The following is a 6330-nucleotide window of genomic DNA, read 5'->3' on the forward strand; positions in this document are numbered from 1 at the left end:
TGTTAGAATAGGTGTTGATGTACTTGGTTTAAAACTTATATCTGATGCAATGGGTTGATGATGATTTGATGAGTGTGCTTGATGATGCTTTTATATTAATTGATGTCGAGATGATATATGAGATGCTATATACAGTTGGTGGTTCACAATATGTGTGAACCGGTGCATGATAACATGATTGTGATTGTGATATTGGGCAGGATGTGTATCTATGTATTGGAACTTGAAATTAGCATATGTGAGATTTTGAACTCCAGAGTTTTTGATTGAATGATTGTTATTACTTTGAAAGCATGAATGACTTTGCCCAAGTTTCTATGATTAAATCACTTGCTTGCACGTGTCATATGATTGATGAGCCGATATTTTATTGATTTCACTTATTTTATTGTGCTAGAATTAATCAGGGAATTGTGTTTAAATGTCCGGTATTTTTTCGTTTTTGCTAATTGTGCTTAATTTGATCAGAAATTCTTATTTTAATTAATTTGAATTATCTGAGACTAATTATTTGCATTATTAATTGTAGGGAAAGTATTGGTTAGTATTTTGGGACATTTGGATTTTAAATGAAGGGGCGCAACTACCACCCAAAGGAGAAAAATACATGAGGGGTTTACTTTTTGGAGGCATTTTATATTGATTTTTTGGGGCTAGGGTGTCATGGCCTTAAAGAATATAAATAAAAACACATTTTTGCTTTTAGAAGGACCATTAAGGGAGCCGACCGTCATGTATAAAAAAAGAATTCTTCATGAAATGGGCCAGCTGGAAAAAGGGGTGCTTCAATTAGAAAAAATGGTGTCACGCGCTGAAAAAAAAATGGAGGTGTCACGGTTTTTTGGAAGCACACACACTGCAACATTTGACGTAAACAAAGAGAAATATGCGCTAAATTTGGAAGAATGAATGTCCAGCACATGAAAACACATCCAGCAAATAAAATCCAGCAGCGGGCCCATATCAATCCTTCATTTCCTCATCCAGCAAGGCCCATAAGGGAATTGAAGTATGGAGGTGTACACAGCAAATCACGTCCAGGCCATCACACAAGCTATTGCATCCAATCTTCACGGCCTGCATGAAAAGGGTGGCAGCAGAAAGAAGTTCAGCTGACAGCAAGCGAAATGGGCTGGAGCAGCACGTCTCAGTCTGCATCATCCAACAGCTTGGAGGCAGCCCATTCATCTTCACACAGCAGCTGTTGTCACGGGCTTCAATTGAAAAGCACACAGCAACACGCTAGTGAGGAGCTGCAACAGCAATGCCCATAAGCACCTTGCAGCAACAATCACGGTCCACTTGCATTTCAATTCTTTATTTGGGATGGAATGAAGCACTTTGGAGAAGCAGCTTGGACAGCAACCGCACGTCTTGGTTCCAACAATTATAGCAGCCCAACAACATGTCCAGCATTTCCACGGTGGCAGCAAGGCACTCACGGACAGCATCAGCATGAAGAAGTCTAGTAGCTTCAGCCCATGAGATCACGTCCACGCACACCAAGCATCCAGGCCTCCACGTCCACAGTCCATCATCTTCACTTGGTCCAGCTTGGGAACGACAGCTGCTTGGAGAGAGGGGCATCCAGCAATTCTTCAAGCGGTCCAACAGCTTATTGGGAGGTGGCCACGCTGGCAGTAGGGTATAGGGACATTGTCTCGGGATTGCTTTAATTTAAGGACATCAGCCGCCACTTTGCTGAGAGGAGAGCACGTTATATTCTCAAGAGAAATGGCAAACCAGACGGTCATGAAAATGGAGGTGCAGCAGCCACCTTGAGAGGAACCATTTTTTTCCTTTTCTTTGCTTGACCTGTAGCGTCATTCACGGTTGAACAGCAGCTACCACACTCTTTTTCTTAGTTTCCTTTACGTTAGCTAGAAGCAAGCAATGTGTTATTTAAGGGATAAATGGTGTTTTATTTATATTTGATTCCAGCACACGGACAACAGCTAGCTTCTATTAAAATCATTGTGTTTGCTTTTGCTGACTTCAAAATTTAGAAGAACACATTTGCAATTAAATATACTTCAGGACTTTATTTTGCATTGGATATTTTTATTCAGCTGTTATTGTTACATTGATTGTCATTTTTCAATTTGGAGTGGGGTGCACGGTGAAAGAAGCAGTTGCCTTATTTCATTTCTATATTTACTGGTCATGCATTTATTTTTAATTATTGTTCCGTGAATAACATACATTTGTGGATGTCTTTAATTAGCATTTCATTTCTTTATCTAAAGGTTACAGTGAATTGAATAGTGTTGAAGATTGTTGCCTTGTTTATATATTGCATCGTAATAGAGTTTGAATTAGTTTAGATTGAATGGAATTCACACACTTTGGCATTTCTTCTATTTTCCGCACCACTAGACTTTCAAGAACTGACTCTTATATTCAAATAACATAATATGCATGTTTCGATTTATCAATTGCTTTACAAGTTGGTCACGCAAATTTTCTTTAATTTAGGCGTAATGTTAACTTAGGTTAATCAGGTTGGTCATTAATAAAATTACTTTGTTTCCTTGAGATTTATTGGACTATTCTTGTGTTTATTTTGCTCTGATTTTGCTCAATATTTAATCTATTTTGTGCTTGTGATTAGGTATACGCTTAGTTTCCTAATCGGTGTTTAATCTTCGCTTAGTTGATTAGACTGTATAGTGCCTGACTGATAGGATTTGACCATTGCATTCGCTTAGTTTGCAATCTTGAAGACCGAATTAGCCTTCGCATAGTTGGGTGATTCATGTCAGATTTGTATTAGAGTAGTGTGTACTTGTCGTTAATCTGTGATTGGAAGCATAGTGATTGAGTTAATGACCAACCGATTTCACATTCTGTTTTTACATTTCTGTTTACCTTTCTGTTTGCATTTGTGTTTACATTGTTGTTTGCATTCGTGTTTTGATTTTGTTTATCCGCATTCACAAACTTTTCAACAACCCCCCACTACGTGTTTGACCTAATTCTCGAACCACATTTGGTCCTTGAGAGACGACGTAGGAGTCATTTCCTAGCTATACTACATTTCTTTTATGCACATTAAATTTTGCATGGGGTGCGACCTCCATCAAAATTTTGGCGCCGTTGCCGGGGACCAACGGTTCGGTTTTAGGTCTTTTGTTGTGTTAGTGTGTGTTGTCTTGTCTTGTCTTGTGAGTATGATGATCTGTTTTGTGTGTTCGTCATTGTGTGTTGCATTTAGGTAGCATTAGTTGCATATTTTCATTGCATTCTTCTTTTCCCCCTTCTTTCCCATGTCTACCTATTTTGGTTATGTGGATACTGTTTCTTCTGCCTGTGCCTATGATTATGATTCTCTTGTTGATTTCCATGTTGAGAACAGTAAGGTTCCTCCTCCATCTCATGAGAGTGCTCCTAGGGAGCCGGTTCCACTTGATGAGGAGGATGTTCGTTGTGTTTTCAACACTGGACTGATACATTTGTTGCCTAGGTTTCATGGTTTTGCAGGTGAATGCCCATGTAGACATTTAGAGGAGTTCTACACATTATGCTCTTTAATGAAACCTCCAGATGTCTCGGATGAACATATATTTTTAAGGGCATTTCCGCATTCATTACAAGAAGCAGCAAGGGATTGGCTGTATTGTCTTCCTCTAGGATCCATCACTTCTTGGGAAGATCTTAAGCATACGTTCTTGGATAAATTCTTCCCTGCTCAGTACAATCACAGTAACGATCTTGGGTGGAATGACCCTAGCTTGGGATGGCATGATGCTCCAAAGTAATTTCAACCATTTCCGAATTCTTGTATGCCTTCTCCACCTGTTCAGGAACCACAACAACTGCAGTTTCATGAGCCTGCCCATTCTTCATCAGTTGTTGATAGGAAATTGGAAAGCAAGCTTGATTCTCTTGTGAGTTTGGTGACACAATTGGCATCCAACCGGAGACCAGCACCTTCATCTGCATCTGTTGCATGGCTGTGTGCTATATGTCCTTCCAGTGACCACTATATAGATGTCTGTCCTTCTTTGGAGCACCCTATTTCTCATGATGAGCCTCAAGCTTATGCTACCAACATCTACAATAACAGGCAGCCACAGTAGAAAAATCAGAGGCGACAACAACAGCAAAAGGCACCTTCCAAATCTTCTACTTCTTCTAAGCCTATATTGAATGAGTTGTGATAGGCTTGGCATCCTGTGAAGAGTGTTGGTGACACGTTTAGGATTGTTCAACGTGGGTGCAGATTGTAGGAGAGGGGATTCTTGCTGCAATTCTTGTTTTTGTGTGCAGCTATATTTTGTTTTGGGTTAGAGAGGAGATTTATATATTTGCATGGTGCTTCTATAAATTCCTTGTTGTAAAAACTGCAACCATTATAGTGCATTTTCTTCCAAGGTTGGAAGGACATTGGATGTAGGCATTGTTGGCCGAACCAGTATAAAAATCANTGTTTGATTTTTCTATCCCTGCACTGTTTTAATTCAATCGATTATATCAGTCTAGAAGTTAACTACGGTTTTCCGCTGCATTACATTTTTCAATAACTTGCATTTCAAGGAAAGATCAAAAGCTTTGAACTTTCATACCAAGATTGCGAAAAGATTTTAAATTTGAACTAACACCAATTCACCCCCCTCTTGGTGTAAAACGAAGCCAACCTGTTTCCTAACAATTGGCACAGAGCTAGTTTTCATAAGATATTTGAAAATTATGTCGACTCTGTTTTTATTTTATTCAACTGTAAAACCTGGGGATGGCTTCAAATTTTGAAACTTTTGGTTAAGGTGCATCAACAAACAAACCACCTCTGTTTGCTGGCGAAAACTACCCATTTTGGAAAATTCGCATGCAGATCTTCCTTAAATTGCAAGATAGAGGAATCTTGGATGCAACTCTTAATGGTCCATTTGTACCTACAAAAATTGTTGATAGTAAAACTGTTTTGAAACCATTTACTGAGTGGACTGTAGATAAGAATAGGAAAGCTCAATATGATGTTAAAGCTAGAAATAATATTGCCTTAGCGCTAACTATTGATGAATTTTTCAGGATATCCCAGTGCAAGTTTGCCAAGGATATGTGGGATGTTCTTGAGGTAACACATGAAGGTAGAGATGAAGTCAAGAAAGCCAGGAGGAATTCATTGATTCAAGAATATGAGTTGTTTAGAATGAAAGCTGGTTAGAACATCTATGATGTCGAGAAACGGTTCACTCATATTGTAAACCACCTGATGGCTCTTGGCAAAGCCTTTGACAAAGAAGAGATCAACATCAAGATATGTAAAAGTCTGAACAGGAACTGGCAACCAAAAGTCACTGCAATCTCTGAATCCAAAGATCTTACAACTATGAACATGACTACCTTGTTCAGCAAGCTACGTGAACATGAGTTAGAACTCGTTAGACTGAAGGATGAAGAGGAGATTGAAGAAAAGAAGTTCATTGCTCTGAAAGCTTCAAGCAAGAACATCATAGAAACAGAGATGGATGACAAAGAATTGATGACCTTGATAGTAAGAAAATTTAGTCGACTTATGTAAAATGATAGTCAACTGTCAAACCATGCAGGTCAAAGCAAGAAGAAGAGCTTCAGCACAAACACTGTCCAGTGATATGAATGTGGAAAAGAAGGCCACATCAAGCCTGAATGTCCTAAGTTACAACCGAAGCAGAAAGGAAAGAAAATATTTCCTTGATGAAGGTTGAAAAATAGTTATTTTCATGTGTCAATTTAGACCAAATTATGCCCTTTACTACTCAGAATGAGCCTAGAATCAAGCAAAACTCAATAAATGAGTCTGTAGAGAGTCAAAAGTTGTTTGTAGCGATTTTATGCTTGTTTTGCATTGTTTTGTAGCTATTTTGAAGAAAGTGAAGAACGAAGTTGAAGATACTAATCGTAGACTCAAGAAAAGAGTAGAAAATTGAAGATTTGAAGAGTCGACGCACCGCCCAGTGGCACACTTAAACCGTCGGGCGGCCCAGGGCGAGGAGTAGGCATGGCGATTGACGCTGGGCGGTTCTGAGGGAAACTGCCGGGCGGGGACGATTGCTGTCGGGCGGTTCTGAGGCTTTTGCCAAACCGCCGGGCGACACACTTAAACCGCCGGGCGGTGGTCTGTTGGGCCTGGGCCTGTTTTCTGATGTGCTCCTCACCTATAAATACCCCTATTGCGAGTTTAGAGTTATTCTTTTGATAGGGGAAGACGGCCAGACCTAATTTTTCTCTTTGAAGAGGATCTCTTGGATGCTTAGGCTCCTTTTCATCTTTTCTAGGGTTTGCTTTTCCATTCTTCTTCTATTTTTCATCTAGTTTCACCATGTCTATGGTGAACTAAACCCTATTGTT

Source organism: Vigna radiata, unplaced genomic scaffold (assembly GCF_000741045.1).
Source record: "Vigna radiata var. radiata cultivar VC1973A unplaced genomic scaffold, Vradiata_ver6 scaffold_185, whole genome shotgun sequence".
NCBI classification, from domain to species: domain Eukaryota; kingdom Viridiplantae; phylum Streptophyta; class Magnoliopsida; order Fabales; family Fabaceae; genus Vigna; species Vigna radiata.